This window comes from Triturus cristatus, chromosome 10 (genome assembly GCF_964204655.1).
Source record: "Triturus cristatus chromosome 10, aTriCri1.1, whole genome shotgun sequence".
NCBI classification, from domain to species: domain Eukaryota; kingdom Metazoa; phylum Chordata; class Amphibia; order Caudata; family Salamandridae; genus Triturus; species Triturus cristatus.
Genome location: NC_140593.1, coordinates 434,094,160 through 434,114,390, shown reverse-complemented (window position 1 = coordinate 434,114,390; position 20,231 = coordinate 434,094,160).

Here is a 20,231-nt window from a genome sequence, read left to right as displayed (position 1 = left end):
GGCCATGTCTAAACTGGGGTGGTGTAGTGGGCAAAAGAACGATGGATTTAACCCAGATCTCTTGACTGGGGGAGAATGTCTGCATTGTCAGCATTCCGTCCATCATTTGTTTGTTGTAACGCTTTTCGCCCTAATAGGGATGGGTATTCCCAGACGTGGGACCCGTGCTCACTACGCCACTGGAGTCAAGCTATCCTGGCTGATGACGGCTGATAGCCAGAAACCGGTCCTAGGATACTTGATTCCGGTCCAGGGAAGACATGGCTTGGCAGTTCGGGCTGGACTGTTCCCATGAGGCACAGGGTCAAGACTGATTTGCATATGGCCATGTCTAAACTGGGGTGGTGTAGTGGGCAAAAGAACGATGGATTTAACCCAGATCTCTTGACTGGGGGAGAATGTCTGCATTGTCAGCATTCCGTCCATCATTTGTTTGTTGTAACGCTTTTCGCCCTAATAGGGATGGGTATTCCCAGACGTGGGACCCGTGCTCACTACGCCACTGGAGTCAAGCTATCCTGGCTGATGACGGCTGATAGCCAGAAACCGGTCCTAGGATACTTGATTCCGGTCCAGGGAAGACATGGCTTGGCAGTTCGGGCTGGACTGTTCCCATGAGGCACAGGGTCAAGACTGATTTGCATATGGCCATGTCTAAACTGGGGTGGTGTAGTGGGCAAAAGAACGATGGATTTAACCCAGATCTCTTGACTGGGGGAGAATGTCTGCATTGTCAGCATTCCGTCCATCATTTGTTTGTTGTAACGCTTTTCGCCCTAATAGGGATGGGTATTCCCAGACGTGGGACCCGTGCTCACTACGCCACTGGAGTCAAGCTATCCTGGCTGATGACGGCTGATAGCCAGAAACCGGTCCTAGGATACTTGATTCCGGTCCAGGGAAGACATGGCTTGGCAGTTCGGGCTGGACTGTTCCCATGAGGCACAGGGTCAAGACTGATTTGCATATGGCCATGTCTAAACTGGGGTGGTGTAGTGGGCAAAAGAACGATGGATTTAACCCAGATCTCTTGACTGGGGGAGAATGTCTGCATTGTCAGCATTCCGTCCATCATTTGTTTGTTGTAACGCTTTTCGCCCTAATAGGGATGGGTATTCCCAGACGTGGGACCCGTGCTCACTACGCCACTGGAGTCAAGCTATCCTGGCTGATGACGGCTGATAGCCAGAAACCGGTCCTAGGATACTTGATTCCGGTCCAGGGAAGACATGGCTTGGCAGTTCGGGCTGGACTGTTCCCATGAGGCACAGGGTCAAGACTGATTTGCATATGGCCATGTCTAAACTGGGGTGGTGTAGTGGGCAAAAGAACGATGGATTTAACCCAGATCTCTTGACTGGGGGAGAATGTCTGCATTGTCAGCATTCCGTCCATCATTTGTTTGTTGTAACGCTTTTCGCCCTAATAGGGATGGGTATTCCCAGACGTGGGACCCGTGCTCACTACGCCACTGGAGTCAAGCTATCCTGGCTGATGACGGCTGATAGCCAGAAACCGGTCCTAGGATACTTGATTCCGGTCCAGGGAAGACATGGCTTGGCAGTTCGGGCTGGACTGTTCCCATGAGGCACAGGGTCAAGACTGATTTGCATATGGCCATGTCTAAACTGGGGTGGTGTAGTGGGCAAAAGAACGATGGATTTAACCCAGATCTCTTGACTGGGGGAGAATGTCTGCATTGTCAGCATTCCGTCCATCATTTGTTTGTTGTAACGCTTTTCGCCCTAATAGGGATGGGTATTCCCAGACGTGGGACCCGTGCTCACTACGCCACTGGAGTCAAGCTATCCTGGCTGATGACGGCTGATAGCCAGAAACCGGTCCTAGGATACTTGATTCCGGTCCAGGGAAGACATGGCTTGGCAGTTCGGGCTGGACTGTTCCCATGAGGCACAGGGTCAAGACTGATTTGCATATGGCCATGTCTAAACTGGGGTGGTGTAGTGGGCAAAAGAACGATGGATTTAACCCAGATCTCTTGACTGGGGGAGAATGTCTGCATTGTCAGCATTCCGTCCATCATTTGTTTGTTGTAACGCTTTTCGCCCTAATAGGGATGGGTATTCCCAGACGTGGGACCCGTGCTCACTACGCCACTGGAGTCAAGCTATCCTGGCTGATGACGGCTGATAGCCAGAAACCGGTCCTAGGATACTTGATTCCGGTCCAGGGAAGACATGGCTTGGCAGTTCGGGCTGGACTGTTCCCATGAGGCACAGGGTCAAGACTGATTTGCATATGGCCATGTCTAAACTGGGGTGGTGTAGTGGGCAAAAGAACGATGGATTTAACCCAGATCTCTTGACTGGGGGAGAATGTCTGCATTGTCAGCATTCCGTCCATCATTTGTTTGTTGTAACGCTTTTCGCCCTAATAGGGATGGGTATTCCCAGACGTGGGACCCGTGCTCACTACGCCACTGGAGTCAAGCTATCCTGGCTGATGACGGCTGATAGCCAGAAACCGGTCCTAGGATACTTGATTCCGGTCCAGGGAAGACATGGCTTGGCAGTTCGGGCTGGACTGTTCCCATGAGGCACAGGGTCAAGACTGATTTGCATATGGCCATGTCTAAACTGGGGTGGTGTAGTGGGCAAAAGAACGATGGATTTAACCCAGATCTCTTGACTGGGGGAGAATGTCTGCATTGTCAGCATTCCGTCCATCATTTGTTTGTTGTAACGCTTTTCGCCCTAATAGGGATGGGTATTCCCAGACGTGGGACCCGTGCTCACTACGCCACTGGAGTCAAGCTATCCTGGCTGATGACGGCTGATAGCCAGAAACCGGTCCTAGGATACTTGATTCCGGTCCAGGGAAGACATGGCTTGGCAGTTCGGGCTGGACTGTTCCCATGAGGCACAGGGTCAAGACTGATTTGCATATGGCCATGTCTAAACTGGGGTGGTGTAGTGGGCAAAAGAACGATGGATTTAACCCAGATCTCTTGACTGGGGGAGAATGTCTGCATTGTCAGCATTCCGTCCATCATTTGTTTGTTGTAACGCTTTTCGCCCTAATAGGGATGGGTATTCCCAGACGTGGGACCCGTGCTCACTACGCCACTGGAGTCAAGCTATCCTGGCTGATGACGGCTGATAGCCAGAAACCGGTCCTAGGATACTTGATTCCGGTCCAGGGAAGACATGGCTTGGCAGTTCGGGCTGGACTGTTCCCATGAGGCACAGGGTCAAGACTGATTTGCATATGGCCATGTCTAAACTGGGGTGGTGTAGTGGGCAAAAGAACGATGGATTTAACCCAGATCTCTTGACTGGGGGAGAATGTCTGCATTGTCAGCATTCCGTCCATCATTTGTTTGTTGTAACGCTTTTCGCCCTAATAGGGATGGGTATTCCCAGACGTGGGACCCGTGCTCACTACGCCACTGGAGTCAAGCTATCCTGGCTGATGACGGCTGATAGCCAGAAACCGGTCCTAGGATACTTGATTCCGGTCCAGGGAAGACATGGCTTGGCAGTTCGGGCTGGACTGTTCCCATGAGGCACAGGGTCAAGACTGATTTGCATATGGCCATGTCTAAACTGGGGTGGTGTAGTGGGCAAAAGAACGATGGATTTAACCCAGATCTCTTGACTGGGGGAGAATGTCTGCATTGTCAGCATTCCGTCCATCATTTGTTTGTTGTAACGCTTTTCGCCCTAATAGGGATGGGTATTCCCAGACGTGGGACCCGTGCTCACTACGCCACTGGAGTCAAGCTATCCTGGCTGATGACGGCTGATAGCCAGAAACCGGTCCTAGGATACTTGATTCCGGTCCAGGGAAGACATGGCTTGGCAGTTCGGGCTGGACTGTTCCCATGAGGCACAGGGTCAAGACTGATTTGCATATGGCCATGTCTAAACTGGGGTGGTGTAGTGGGCAAAAGAACGATGGATTTAACCCAGATCTCTTGACTGGGGGAGAATGTCTGCATTGTCAGCATTCCGTCCATCATTTGTTTGTTGTAACGATTGTCCTTCAAGGGGGCGCGGCAACCAGTGACGACGTTCTTTCAAGGAGGCTTGTGAAGAGCTTCATCTGCGTTCCAGTGAAGCTCACCGCATTGTTTGCGCATGCCCAAGGAGCAAGTACACTGTATTGGAGGCGTGTTGTGAAGAGTTTCATCTGCGTTCCAGTCACGCAGTGTTTGCGCATGCCCAAGGAGCAAGTACACTGTATTCCATAAGAAAGGCTGTCTCTCACGCATGCGCGAAGTGAGAGGAGCGAGTACACTGCATTATTGGAAGAAAGGTGTTGGAGAGAATACAAAAGACGTTTTACAGTCTCTGTTTGCGCAGGTTTGGGCAGGCTGGAAATCGAGGAGAGAATACAAAAGACGTTTTACAGTCTCTGTTTGCGCAGGTTTGGGCTGGCTGGAAATCGAGTGGGCGAGATTCTTCAGTGTGGCACTTTCTTTCGGAGGAGTGTTAATTTAGCATCGGCCTATCACCAGGTTGAACTGGAAGAGTCTTCACAGGAGTTAACGGCTTTTGTGACACCAATGGGCACATATAAATTTTGTAGGATGCCTTTTGGTTTGATTTCTGCGGCTGCAGTTTTTCAACGAATCATGAATAGGATTTTGAAAGGCATTGGAGGGGTCAGGTGCTATCAGGATGATTTGCTGATTTATGGAAGATCAAAGGTGGAGCATTACTCGAGGGTGTGTGCCGTGTTAAACCGATTGAAGGAATCAGGTTTGACATTAAAGAGAGAGAAATGCAGGTTTGGTGTCGAGGAGGTGAATTATCTGGGACATTGCATTACTGGTCATGGTGTGTTCCCAAAGAAGGAGTTGGTGGATACTATTGTGAATATGAAGGAGCCTACCAACAAGGAGGAACTGTTATCTTTCCTTGGTATGGTAGAATTCTATAGTAAATTTATTCCTGGTTACGCTGACAAGACTCAGAGTTTAAGGAGTCTTACGGGCAAGAGTGTTATTTTTCAGTGGTCTGCAGAATGTGGGAATGAGTTCTGTTTGTTAAAAAAGGAGTTGATGAAAGCACCTTCGCTACAGGCATTTGTTCCGGGACAGGATACGTATATTTTTACTGATGATAGTATGAAGGGTCTAGGAGCTGTGGTGGTCCAAAAGCATGATGGTGCAGAGAGGTTAATTGCGTGTGCTTCGAGGTGTTTGAGAGGTCCTGAGTTAAATTATTCGGTGATTGAAAAAGAGTCATTGGCCATTTTTTGGGCTCTGAGAAAATTTAAGAATTTGATCTGGGGAACCAGGGTGAAGGTCTTGTCGGATCACAAACCACTTAAAGAGGTATTTTCAAAGAAAGGTTTGGATTCTATCTCCTCGAGGATTAGGAGATGGATCATTGCTCTCCAAGAATTTAATTTTGAAGTTGACTATATTCCTGGAGTGGTCAATAAGTCTGCAGACTGTCTGTCTAGGCTATTTGATCCTAATGAGTTTGTTGTCAGTGATGATGTCAGTAAAGAAGAGGACTCTGTTAATGTTTGTGAAGTGACATCAGGGGCCGTAAGTGAATCTGATTGGAAAGAGGAATTGGAGAAAGATGGAGAGATAAAGAAGGTGATGGAAACTTTGAGATGCAATGGTCGGTTGGAGAAACCATGGGCTCTGGTTGGAGATGAGCTCTCAGTTAATGAGGGTCTACTTACTCGTGGTACTAGGCTTGTTCCTTCTGCAGGCGTAAGGGGCAAACTTCTTGGGTTAGCTCACTCTGGACATCTTGGGATTGTTAAAACGAAAGAGTTTATAAGGTTACAATTTTGGTGGCCAGGCATGGATCTAGAAATTGAAAGGATGGTTAGAGATTGTCTGGAGTGCTGTGCGAGTGATAAAGTGTTGAAGACTAGGCATATTCCTATGGTATGTAGAAAACTACCGAAATACCCTTGGGATGAGATAGCCATTGACATTGTGGGCCCGCTGCAAGATGTGAGTGACACTCCCTATCTAATAGTTGTGTTAGATCTGTATTCTAGATGGATCGAAGTGGGTGCTGTGAGAGAAATCTCATCGGGATGTGTCATCAAATTTTTGGAAGGGATTTTTAAAAGGGAGAGTTTTCCCAATAGTATTCTTTCTGATAACGGACCACAATTCTGTTCTAGAGAGTTTATAAGTTTCTTGGGTGAGTGTGGGATTGTTCAAAAAAGAAGTGCAATTTATCATCCAGAAACTAATGGGGCTGTGGAACGAGTAAACAAAACTCTAAAGGAGAGTATACAGTTTGCGAGGGTAAACAATCTAAACTGGAAGGAGGTTTTGCAAGAAAGAATAACAGCTTACCGCATGTCTCCTCACATGACTACTGGGAGATCACCTTTTGAACTTTTCAGAGGTAGGGTGCCTAATTCTAAGTTGTGTCCAGGTTGGATGAAGCTTAACAAAGGTTTGGTTAATAACCAAATTGGTTCCTGGAGAGAGATGGAACTAGATAAACAGGTAGAGAGGAAAGTTTATTTTGATAGGAGGAAATCTGTACAACCCTAAAGAGGTAAAAGTGGGTGACTTGGTGAAAATAAAAGCTCCGGTTGGATGTCAACGTGGTTCTAAGTTTTCTAGGTGCATGTCAATAGTCAAATTGTTCAAAAATGCTGTTAAAACTGATGATGGCCGGATATGGAACAAAAATCGTGTTGTGACTGTTAATCACAATTTGTCTTCCTTCAATGAGCAGGGGGTTTCTAACGACTCGTCATGTTCGTTGGCGAGTTCGTCTGTTTCCACCTCAGATAGGTCTCCTAGGACAGTTACAGGTGTTAGAGAAAGGAGTCAGAGGTTGCGGAGACTCCCAGTATACATGAAAGACTATGTGTGATTTATTTCTTTACTTTGTATACCATACTGTTATCCCGTGTATGTAGAGATGTTTATTGTTTATTATTATAAAGGGGGGAAGATGTGTGACATTGTCACTTTAAGGTTTAAGAATTATTAGTCTGTATTAATTCTAAGTAGAATGTTATTTGTGAAACAAGTGAGAATTCTGTTTGGGGCAGTTGATATCTACTAGTTGATGGCTGAGGTGATTAAATCCCTACTTAATACAGACTACGCGTTTGAAGAAGCTTTCTTGTGGTGAAGTGACAACTTTACAGTACTCCTAACCCTCTTTTGGTCAGGGGGCTCTGTAGCCTCTTTAAGGAGACTCTCGGACGCCCATCGCCCCACACCAGATGACGCAGTAAGGAATTCATAGGGCGGAGTCAATCTGGCGTCATCAAGACTGGAAGGTTGACAAAATAATACAAACAAAATAACCCTTTTGGATAGGGAGATCCTAGCCATGATAGGGAGTTGCAGGGTATGCCAGAATTGGACACAGGATATAAGAGACCGCAAGGCTCTTCCTAGGTTTCCTTCCTTTAAATCTTCTAAAGAATGAAAGATGTGGATGCCCAGATATTTACATGAATGGGGGCCAAAGAATGTCGGGTTGTAATGTTTCCGGTCTGGGCAGTGGGCCCGCTACCGGAAAGAAATACGTCTTAGTTTTATTAACTCTGAGACATTATACATGCCCGAAGCACGCCAAAATCTGCATCGCCGAGGCGGTGCCTGTCACCACCTCCTCGAGGTAGATCAGCAGGTCATCCGCATATAGTGGGATAGTATACACCTGCGCTCCCATTTTAAGACCCAACCCATCACCCCCAATCGGGTCTTTTCTGCAAGTGGCTCTATCGCTAGGGCGAACAAAAAGGGCGAGAGGGTACGCCCATGTCGAGTGCCTCAGAATATCTTGTACTGATTGGAAATAGGTTTGCCCATGTTGACCCTCGCAATGAGTGCAGCATAAAGGAGCCATACCCACTTCACCCAGTCGCTTCCAAGACCCATCCACAACATAACTTCAAATAAGTACTCCCAGCTAACCGTGTCAAACACCTTTTCCAGGTCGAATGACAATATTAAAGCATGCTGGTGGAGCAGCATTTCCTCGTGGTGGAGTATGGAATAGAGTCTATGAAGGTTGTAAGAGGTACAACGGGAGAGAATAAATCTATTCTGATCAGAGTGAACAAGGGATCTTATGTGGGGAAGTAACCTGCATGCCAGGACCTTGCTAAGGATTTTAAAATCCAGATTGAGAATAGAGAGTGGTCTGAAATCCACCACTCCAGCACCTATCGCTTTGATTTTAGGGAGTGGGACTACGAGTGCATCCCGAGTAGTGTCGGGGAGTTCCCCCCGCTCGAGCGAGTCAGAGTAGAGGATCTACAGCTGTGGCAGCAGGCTAGTGGCGAATCGCCTGTAGAACTCTGCCGGGAGGCTATCAGGGCCCGGTGTCTTACCTGGCCTGGATTTCGTGCAGCGTTACTGGGCCCCCCAACTCTTCCTGTGTCCGGCGATCTACAGTCCGGAGTTGTAAGGTGTCTAGAAAGTCCTTAATAAGTGACGGGTTGGCAGCTGCCGAGGCAGCATACAACCTTCCATAGTAGTTTTGGAAGGAAGCGTTGATTTTGTCTGGGCTGTAAAGCAGGTCACCTGTTTCCTGCCTCAGTTGGGTGATAGGTGACCCATGGGACTCTGGTGTAATTAACAATGCCAAAAGCCATCCGGCTCTCCCCTCCTCCCTCTGTACCCTATCCAAGTACTCCATGTAACTGTGGCACCGGAGTCGGGACAATGCTTCGTGGTAGCTTGCTCTTGTTTCCTGTAACGCGAGGTGGGATCAATCCCCTGATCATTGTCTAACTGGCGCATCTTTCCCTCCAAGTCCAGAATTTATTTTCGTATTTCTTGCCATGCCCCAATCGACTGCGCCATACAGTGAACCCGCACCACTACTTTGAAGGCCTCCCATTCCAGCAGGGCCTAGGGCATTCATGAGGAAGAAAGACACAATGAGAGCAGTCAAGGATGACCGATAAGGGCCATCCTCCAGTGCCAATGGATTGAGCCTCCAGGAAGGAATCGGAGGTCGTTTCTCTATAGGTTGGTGAATCATCAATAGAGGGCTGTGATCGGACAGGGTACGCCCCAAGTATTCAGTGTATGTAATGGAACCACTAAGAGACGGCGTACAGAGAAAAGTGTTGAGTGTAGTGTGTACTTGGTGGATCAATGAGAAGAAACAATATTCCCTGTCCCTGTCATGTTTCCTGCTCCAGATATTCTCTAGGCCCCATTGACGGATCCAGTCCCGGAATCCTGCTGCTGTGCGATATGATTGCGCCTCCAATTGCCGTGAGTGTGAGCGGTCAGCCATAATATCCGCAACGCAATTAAAGTCTCCACCCAATAGTTCTTGCCCGCTCATGTAGGTAGCTATCTGAGCTGAAAGGGAGGTCAGATAGGTGACCTGGTCCTGGTTGGGTACATAAATGTTGCCTAACGTTATCTCACGGCCTTTCAGTCTGCCTGACAGGATTACATACCTACCCTCAGCGTCAATCAGTGCATGCGTGAGATCAAACGGGACTCCAGGTCTTATCCAAATTAATACCCCCTTGAAAAGGCCAAAAAGGTCATTGCGTAGACCTGACCTCTCCATCTCTTACGGAGTTTTCCAGCTTCATCCCTGGTCAAATGTGTCTCCTGAAGGAGGGCTATATGTATATTCCTACGCTTTAAGTAGGAGTAAATATTGTGGCGTTTCGCAATGGATCCCATCCCTCGTATATTTCCAGGTTAAAACCGTATTGCATTATGTGTATGTCTCATGCTTGCAATGTGTCTCTCGATGATCACCCCGTGGACCCTCCTCCACCCCCGCTCCCCCAGTTATGTTTGACCACTCTAGTCTGCAAACATTAATAAAAATAACTAACATAACAGTCCCTGTGTTGAACAACTCCCCAACCACAGGGCAGTCCAACAATGGCCAGTCACCTAAACTGTATGTAGAACATGAAGCAGAAATTGAGGCCCAACCCTAAGCAGGTAATGGGGGGTGGCAGAGACAAAAATGTAAACTAAGACGTGTGAACTGCCAAAGGCGCACCGGCCCGGGCCAGTTCAGGGCTTTAAGATTGTGGCACGTTTCATCGATTTAGTGATCCTATTGGCAAAACACCTCCTAATAAGAAGCTGAAATTCCCCAGTGGCAACCCTTGTCGCACAGTAGCAGGAAGACATATTGAGGTGGACCTCGGCTGAAAGCAGCACCTTGCGAAGGAAGGAGTAACAGGGTTTATGGAAGTGGGCCATATCAATGGAATGGGATACATTGCTTGAATCCTTCAGGGCTCAGGAGACTGATGATGACTAACCTTGCATAGGGTGGGCATTGTCCGATGTATGTCTCCTCTCCCAGGGATCTGTGCTGTGAACTCTAACCGATCTAAGCTACCCTGTCACGTTTACAGTATAGGCCATATGGCTTGATACATTGCTCCAGACACACCAAGATGCTTGTTCACATTCTCTGTCAGATAGCTGGTCCCACCACTCACACCCCAACAAGGATATCTCCGCCAAGTTGCACATTGTATGTATGCATGTGAATACCATTACGATGCAGAGTTTGAAAAAGTGAAGTGGGGAGGGACTACTGAATATGTTTATAGGCTATTTTGATTGCATTCCAGTGAGCCATGCGTGACGTGGATTGGCTTATTCAACATTCTTGCTGTCTCTACTGTATTCACAAGATTTTTAAAAATAATTTTTCAGCTTGAAACTTGGAAATTGTACATTCTTTATTGCCAGACATGGCACATATCTTTATGCGAAAATGCAATAATGTTTATGTTAAAAAAAGAACAATCTGAAAACAAATCTGCATGCAAATCATGAACCTTCATCTTAAACCAAAATAACCAATAGAACATCTTACCTAATTAACACACCACTATAAAACAGCACAAACACCAACTATATTTTGCACCAAAAACACTTCAACTGGAAGAACAAGAAACTCTGCCAGATTTCCGGAAGGTAACCCAGGTTCAAGACTTCACAAAATAAACTACAAATCATAACAAGTAAGTAAAATAATCTAACAGTAACAAAATAACTTTCAAAAATTGCTTGCCATTGAATGTAAAATAAATAAATAATACCAGCTTGTTCATGTACATCTCTGAACTCTAGCTTTCACATCAACATTGCAAAAGAAAAAGTCATCCTCCAGACCAACCTCACCAACTTTATAAATGTGAACATCAATAAACCCGTTACAAGTAAGTAAAAAGTATCCCAAAACCCAACTCATAAAACGTAGAAATTAAAACTAATCCAAATTAGAACATTGGAATGTTGCGAGCTCCATTGAAAACAATGGAGTGCTCCGGGCTTCTAATGGGCAGTAGGAGCCCAGAGCATCAACATTCCAATGTTTAACAAAAGCCTCACAGAGCCTGAGGGAATTCAAATCCCCTCAGGCTCAGTGAATCCTTTGTTTTATTTGTTAGAAGATTCTGCCCTCTAGTGGCAGAATGTTCTAATAGTCTTAGAGCCCTCCGTAAAGGGCTCTACCAGCAAGTAAAGCTGGCTCACCTTCGGCTCAGGCCTTTAACGCTGGAGGGGTCTTTAATGGCCGGTAGAGCCAGCTACGGCGGGCTGTAATGCTATAGTCAATCCCCAAAATAAGTTAAGAATATTTTAAACTCACCATTAAGCAGACACTTTCTACCTAACAGGAAAAGACGCCCGACCTGACCCACGTTTCGACTGAATCCAACAGAAATATGAAAGAGGCAACAGCACGATAAAAGGCCAACAAAAGTTTAAGTCTGAAATGTAATAAATAAAAATGCATTTTTCAATATTAGTCATAAGTAGAATAAAACATTTACCAAAAATAATAATTATGTATACTCAAAGAGCCATATATATATCATTTTGCAGAAAGGCAAACAAATGTAATCTCACATGGGATACACATACACCCGGAAATCACAACCAGCAGAAATGTTAACTAGAACTGTACTAAAGATATGCTAATGATTTTTACAGGAGGGCCACGACTAGAAATTACATTTTGATTAATGTTAGAGAACACAACCATCCCTCAAATGTAACAGAGGTAGAAGTAAGGCATGTTCTCCAAGATCTCAGAGAAGCAAACACTCACACTCAGGAAGCCATAGAGAGTATTTTAAAAGGTATATTGCCTAAGTTCCTGAGCACAATACAAGTAAACTATTAGTACTATAAATACAAAATTTAAAAGGATTAATAGCAGGCACTAGAAAAGCCACAACCCAAACCCTTGCTCCTAGAAGATAGCAAGACATGCACATTCCAGAACACCTAACTATAATATATAATAAATAACCCCTTCTTCTGCATGACAAAACTAAAAACAACAGGAGAATAATCATACATGTAACACAAAATATTTTACTCAGACTAACCCAATACACAAATTAAGTGGTGGATGGCCCCTTCAAATCGTGCCCTTCACCATTCACAAAAATATACATAATGCACAAAGAATATCATAATAGTAACATACCCCTAATTTATTCATTGCTGACTAACAAGCAAAGTGCAACATATTATGAAGCACAAAACAAATTTTAAATTTAAATTAACAATTTCTATCTTCAAAAAATAATTATAGATTTTGAGCAGGCTGATCTACCGACTTTGGAACTGGGTAACCAGGTCTGAGTCTCGTCTTCACCTCAACATCCTGTGATTCTGGGCAAATCACGTGATCCCCCCGTGACTCAAAAAAATGAATGTGTCCTTATGTAATGTAACAAAATGTCATGCAAAGCGTTCCAATACCTTCAGGGCAAGTATGAAATATAAAGCTATAAAAAAGTACAAAAAAATGCAAACAATTCAAAAAATCAACTTACACACAGTGATATAAGGACTTTTTTTATATAATGCTATCATCATTTTAGAGAACGCTTCTGGAGACACCTGCAAACATCTGCACTTAGTGCAAATAAGAAACAAAGACAAAGTTTGCCTTTGAAATAATAAAAAATGAATAGCCATCGCCATGACACCAGTCACAGAAGTAACTAACAAATAAAACATACTAATAGAATCCCCAGACTACCAAAGAAATTAACAAAGTCCTTTCATGGACAACCTTGAAGACACTTGGTTGTACAGACTGCACTGTTCTGGCCCATGGTGAAATCTAAACAAAAGTGCAGTAGCAAAACCAGCAATGCTGTGGAAGGATAGCAGAATGCCTTACAAGACAAACTAGGCCAAAGCAACCTTTCCCTATACGGATTCCTACATATAGTACAAAAAGAACAAAGTTAACAACAGCTAAGAATAGAGTTGCCAGTAAGCCAAATCATATCTAAAGTATTGAAACAGACAAAAGAGATGTATGAAATGTAACAATTCAAAGTACAACTCTTTATAAAGAACAAAGGACTACACTACAAAAGCTAAAACAATACTCTAACTAAAATACACATTTCACTAACAATACACACTACATACCACATAATACAATTATTGTTTAATAAATGTTGCAAATAATAACATTATTCATCTGTCCATAACATAAATATAAATAAAATATTATTGAACTAGGCTGAGATATAAAAATATTATAACAGAAAGAAATGACAAAATATGGCTTAAACATATTACAGACAAATTGTACTCCATCACAATACTTTGAAAAGTACATTAAATACAAACAACGCATTACATTTTAAATTACGTATAAGTATTCGAGCAATACTATTACCCATCCAAACTATATATACAAAATTTCATTTAAGTTTTTGTCACTGGCGTTCATGATGATCCATAAATCCACAAAAAAGTCAACCCACAAAAATTAGGAAAATTAAACCAAATAAATTCAAAATGTAAAGGTCCAAAAAATACCGGAAGGAATAGTCCATAAACTTAGAGTACAATGAAAAAACAACAAAATGAAATAAACTACCACTCCAGGAAAACAGAAAAATAAAAGGAGATTTAAATATAATGTTGGTTGAAAAATAGCCCAAAATAATTACTTTGCTATAAAAACGTACCAAAAAATAGAAAAATCCGGTATTGCGACTCAACAACCTGTTATAAACAAAACCATACCCACCCCCACAAAACTTACAGCCCAAACACATTACAACCACTCCAACATTAAATAGCTAACATTATCTACATAACAACAACCACTATTATAACTACCTACACTACACAAACTATAATATGGTCTTCTGCATTATATTATGGTACACCAAAACGCTAAGTAAAACTAAACAAAACAAACACTACAAACTTACGTACTCCACTACAGTAAAAACACCAACCTACATCTCCTTACCTTAGAAACTCTCAAAAATAAGTTTAAAAAGGTTTACCTTAATACTTGAGCAGAATCAGGGAACCAGAACCAACAGGAACAAAAACCCCCAACCAATGACTACAACTATTTCCTTTCAAAATAGAAGGCAAATGTTGCAATATATGTAAAAAAATATAATCCTTCCAAGACAATTGCACAAAAGGCTGCGTGCTTGTGATACAGTGGCTAGTTCCAAAATGTGCATTTGGCACAATCTCAGCGACGCGTTTCAGCCATACGGCCTTGATCACATGACTCGTGAAGTACCCAATCCCACCATATGCTGTGTAAAAATTAAAAACAGACAACATTGTGTTCAGTGCAGGGGCGGCATGTTGGAATATATTAAGGTATACTTAGTTAACATAAGATAGACTGCAGGGACATCAAAACAGTGATACAATAACGTGGTCTTTGTAATGGTCTTGTATATTCGCGTAACACAATTATTCACCAATATGTCCTTCATACTAAAACAATATATCACATTACCCCCAGGTCCCTCCTGCCCTCGTCCCCTTCATAAACATGTGAGATAACCCTATCTCGCTGACAGAAAAAAAGAACAAAGGAATGCTGGACCTACCCCTCCCCCTCCCTCTGGGAGTACATAAGCGTACAGGTTCCAGCATTCTTCCTGTTCTTTTTTTCTGTCTCTACCTGAAAGTAGGAGAGCGATGCAGGAGCGAGGATGCTCCTGTCTATGTTGGTACTTGCGTGGGAGCTGCCGGGCAGTGTTCAGGTGTCTTCATGGATTCCTCTCCATCCCTTCCGGGCTTGGGGGAGAGGTACGGGCCCCATTGCCTCCAGTTTGCAGTGGTTCTTCTTGCCACCCCTCCTGGCTTGCCAGGCTTTGCAGGAGGGCGTGGCATGTCCAGACATCGGAAGGCGGGTTGCTGGGTTTCCGCCTTCCGGGTCGCGTTACCTGACTTCCGGGGGATTGGTGGGAGCGGAAGTCAGGCGCTCCGAGACCGGGCTCCTCCGTGAAGGGATTTAGGAGCCGGCACGGGTGAGTACCACATAGCGGTCAGGTGTGGTGTGTATTTGGTGCATTACTGCCAGTTGTTGCTCTGTTTTTCGGTGTCCTGTGGCAGTTTTTCTTACTGCTGTTTCCCGCCACTTGGTGTTTCTTTTCTCCAGGATTCACAAGCATACTCGCAAAAGCCGCCATAGGGAGCACTCCTCCTCCTCTGCCTCAGAGTCCTTGTCCTCCCCTTCTCCTGCCAGGTCAAAACGCCACAGGGAATGCGGTGACGCCAGGATTAAGCGTCTCATCAAGGAAACTCTCAGCGAAATGGGGGGGTGATGGGATCGTCCTAGGGGCCCTGGGCCAGTGTCTTCTGGGTCCTCTGACGGCAAGGCTGAGTGGATGGGGGACAATGAGCACAAGGGGATGTACATTGATAATGACGTGTTGGCTGGGTTGCTGACCATGTCAAATCGAACATGGGGTTTCCGGATGAGGAGGCTCCAAGTACCTCTGGGTGTCCCTTATTGCGCCGGTTTCAGAGAGCTGCTACTGTTGATGTTCCTATTCATCCTTTCATTAAGGATGTCCTGAAGCAGGAGTGGATGGATCCCGATCGTATCCTGCTTCCTCGTTTTATGGCTAAACTTTATCCTCTGCAGGATATGACTACGGAGTTGTTGGACTCCATTCCTATTGATTCCTTTGTGGCCAGTCTGCTGGGTCGCACTTCCTTGGCGGAGGATGCTGTGCTGAAGGATCCAGTTGATAAAAAGGTTGATACTTCCCTCAGGAAGGTGTTTTCTGGTTCTCATCGGGCATTAAGGGCTGGCATTCATGGGACTTATGTGTCACAGTCTCTGCTTTCGGATATCAAGTCCCTGTATAGTCGATGAATGATGCTACTGGATTGTTCGGGCCTTCTGGAACATATCGAGCGGCAGGTGGAGTTCCTCTCGGCTCTGTCCTTTGATGTGGTGCGGGCTTCTGCCCTGTGCAGTGGGGCGTGTGTGGCGGCTTGTCGCAATCTAATTCTGAAGGACTGGAAGACAGACTCCACTCAGAAGGCTTGTGCTTTGCGCCTGCCCTTTCAAGGGACAATGATGTTTGGAGGATAAATTGCATAAATTGTTTAAGGAGAAAAAGCAATCTTCTTCTTTGAAGCAGGCCTCTGCTGCTTTTGTTTCCTCTAAACCTAAATCTTTTTTCCGTCCTTCCTCTCGTAGGCAGTTTTCCGGGGGCAGAGGAGGTTCTCTTCCGGTCGGGGTCGAGATAAGAAGGCTAAGACCCCCCTCCCAAGCCGCGTTCCTGACTCTATGACTGGGGCTCCCATATTGTTGGTCGTGGTCGGCTGCAGTTCTTCCTGCCGGACTGTGTGCAGTCCTGTTCAGATGCCTGGGAGTTGGACATCATTCGTCTAGGCCATTTCATTGAGTTCTCGGATCCTCCTCCAGACTCGGCGATTCGTCCGACTCCTTGGCCATCCTGTCTGTCCAGGTGGTCCAGTCTGTCTCTGGGGATCAAACCTCTTGGCCAGAAGGGTGCGATTCAGGAGGTTCCTTCTCTGGAAGTAGGGAAGGGGTTTTACTCTCTGATCTTCCTGGTTCCCAAGGTGACGGGGGGTTCCGCCTGGTCCTGGATTTGAAGGCACTGAACAAGTGGGTGGTTTGTCTGCCTTGCCCTGCAGTGGGTGATTCCGTTGGTGCTTCCGGACCATTTCATGTGCACCCTTGATCTTCAGGACGCTTACTACCATGTTCCGGTTCATCCTTGGTCTCGTCGATTCCTGAGATTTTGTGTTCAGGGGCGTCACTTTCAGTTTCAGGTCCTGCCTTTCGGCCTGAGATCTGCTCTGCGGGTGTTTACCAAGGTTGTGTGGATTTGCTTCATCTTCAGGGAATCCTGGTCTACCCTTACCTCGACGATTGGTTGATTCATGCTCCCTCTCGGTCCCTGTTGTTGGAGGCTCAGGGGGTGGTGTGTTCTGTGTTGAGGGATCATGGGTTTCTTTTGAATCTTCCCAAGTGTCAGCTGACCCCCTCCCAGGACTAGACTTTTATTGACGCTTGGTTTCGGACCGATCTCAACAGGGTGTTCCTGCCAGTGCCTCGGGCTTTGATATTGGGGTCTCTGGCTCAGAGGTCCTGGGAAGGGGGTTCCTTTCCGGTTTGCCTCTGGTTGCGTCTTCTGGGTCTCATGGCGGCGACGGTGTTCACCGTGGCCTGGGCGCGTTTTCACCTCCGTCCTCTCTGGTTGTACCTTCTGGCCCATTGGGATCCTATGTCTCGCAATCTGGACTTTCTTCTTCCTGTGTCCCCTTCTGTCCTCCTTGCCCTTCTCTGGTGTACTGTGTCAGCCAATCTGTCGCGGGGTCTGCCTCTGTAGCCTTCTCCTCCTGTCGTCCTTACTACAGATGCCAGTTCTTTCGGGTGGGGGGCGACCTTGGGTTCTCTGTCTCTTCAGGGTCGTTGGTCCCTTCCGGAGAGTCGTCGCTCTTCCAGTTGGCGGGAGTTGACTGCAGTGTTCCGTGCTATGATGGGGTTTCAGGGTCGGTTGCTCGGTCACCATGTGGTAGTGCGGTCCGACAACACGGTGATGGTTGCTTGCCTGAATCATCAGGGGGGAGTTCGCTCCTCCGCACTGAATGTGGTGGTGATCCCCTTGTTCTGTTGGGCAGAGGGGCATCTGTTGTCTCTGTCAGCGGTTCATATTTGGGGGGTGGACTACGGAGTGGCAGATGCCCTCAGTCATTGTTTCCCGCCTCTCTGGAGTTGTCTCAGACGCCGGTAGCTTTTCGGCTTGTGTGTAAGAGGTTTGGTTTCCTTATTTCGACCTCTTTGCTTCCCGGCTCAATGCCCAGCTGCCCCGCTTCTGCTCCCGGGATCCTCAGGAGGGTTGCTGGGGGGTGAATGCCCTGACCATTCCCTGGCCATCCCGGCTCCTCTATGCTTTCCCTCCAATGGCACTGATTCTCCGGTTTTTGGCCCGCCTGAGTCGGGAGGATTAAGTTGTGGTGGTTGTGGGTCCATTTTGGCCTCGGAGGTCTTGGTTTCCAACTCTGCGGTTGTTGGCTGTGCGGCGTCCCTGGTTTCTTCCTCTGTCTCCGTCTCCCCTACGGTCTGCTCCGTTGCTATCACGTCTGTCGGTATGGAAGTTGAGAGGCAGGGTTGGCGTCAGTGGGGTTTCCCTGACCATTTAGCAGTGGCTTTTCAGCAGTCTCGTCGGCCTTCTACCCTTAAGTCTTATGACCGTCATTGGGGTAATTTTCAGCGCTGGTGTCTGGCTCTGGACTTGTCTCCTTTGGTGTGCTCTTTGCAGGTGGTGCTGCAATTTCTTTGGGAAGGTTTTGAGAAAGGTTTGGCTGTTTCCACTTTGCGGGCTCAGTGGGCCGCTGTTTGGGCCTTCCGTTCCCCTTGGGGGAATTTGTCTGATGTTGAGGATCTGGTTTCGCATCTTCTTTGCAGTTTTTCACTGTCTCGTCCGGTGGTGCGTCCTTCATTTTCTTCGTGGGATCTGCCTTTGGTTCTGCGGGCTTTGGTGGCTTCTCCGTTTGAGCACCTGTTGGATGTGTACGTTAAGTTTGTTACTCTTAAAGTCGTCTTTCTTGTGGCAATTACTGTTAAATGGTAGCGGCAGTTTCAATCGATAACCTTTCAAGTATTTGCCCGGCGGTAATCGCCTCTCATACCACTCGATAATTTACCAATGAAAGAGGCAGGCGCCGGAGACTGGAAGGCAGGAAACAAAGTTTTATTCCGTCGGAGCAGAACACATCAGATCAGACAGCAAGGTATCGTCACGAGGTGCTCTAACTGCATCTCTGAGACCTGGTCTCTTATACACAGGTTTATTGCTTTATTACACATAGTACATTCTTGAGATTCCCTTGATGCATGAGAGAACATCCCCTGAAGCCCCGGCTCAGATCCGATCCCACACATAGCTACAGTAGAAGTTCCCACCTTACCCGCAGTAGGAGATGGCTATCGCGCAGCAGGGTATTCCGCCAATTCCCGGGGGTGTGTGTGACCGGTCGGGTCTCAGGGGGTAGGGGCTTTGATCTACTGTAATCCCTTTGATGTGGGGTGTTTCCCTTACAGTAGGGGCAATAAACTGCATCCGCAGGGCTAGGTGATGGCCTGGGACCAGTTCGGACAATGGGGCGCAGAGGAAGGGGGTTATCAAAGGAGAGGCATGACCATGTATGGGATGTCGGTCGGATGTGGTTCCGTAGCAGGGTCGCGCAGAAGGAGAGGGTTTACGGCCTGTATGAGAGAGCGGGGGTGGCCGGCGCGCGGGGGATGCTCGCAGCGCCAGGGGGAAGCGCTGGCGATCGAGAATGAGCGGGGAGAGAGTGGGGTGCCTAAAATGGCGGCCGTGCATTCGCTGTGCGTGGCGCTGGGGAGAGGCAAGATGGCGCAGATAATGTTCAGTTTGCAAGCTAAATTTCCACAGTCCTCCCTTTTAACATATCTCGCCAGCTTGCCTAGTTCGGATCTATCCCCATAATACTCCGAACTTCCACCTCATACAGAGCTTTCATTCGCTCTGTTTCAAAGTCCAAAGTCTTAGGGCAGATGCAGTTCATAAAAAGCGAACATAAAGGTGGCAGACACTGAATCCCCAAGCAACATCCACATAGTATCACAATTGGTATGAGGATAAATGAAAACAGCCTCCATCCCCAACTTTTAATAGTGTCCCAAAACCAACTCCCCAGCGACCATTCTCCTTGCTCTTGATGGACCTCTGCGGACAGTCTGTGGAGGTGTTCAATTGCTTTGTAGACTGAGGGTGAGTTATCCGGTACGTAGATACAACAGCTGGACCCAATGATGCGGCATGCTCCTCCACGATCAGCCAGAACCACATCTAGAACGAGGCGGTTCTGAAGGGCCACTAAGCGGACGGCCTGGAGCTCGGCGGTGTTGTTGGCGAGGGCGCCAGCCGTAATGTTCATCGCCGTTTCGACTGCCTGTGTTAAGTGGCGGATGGCACGGCTGTTTGCCATTGGACCCCAGAGTGGA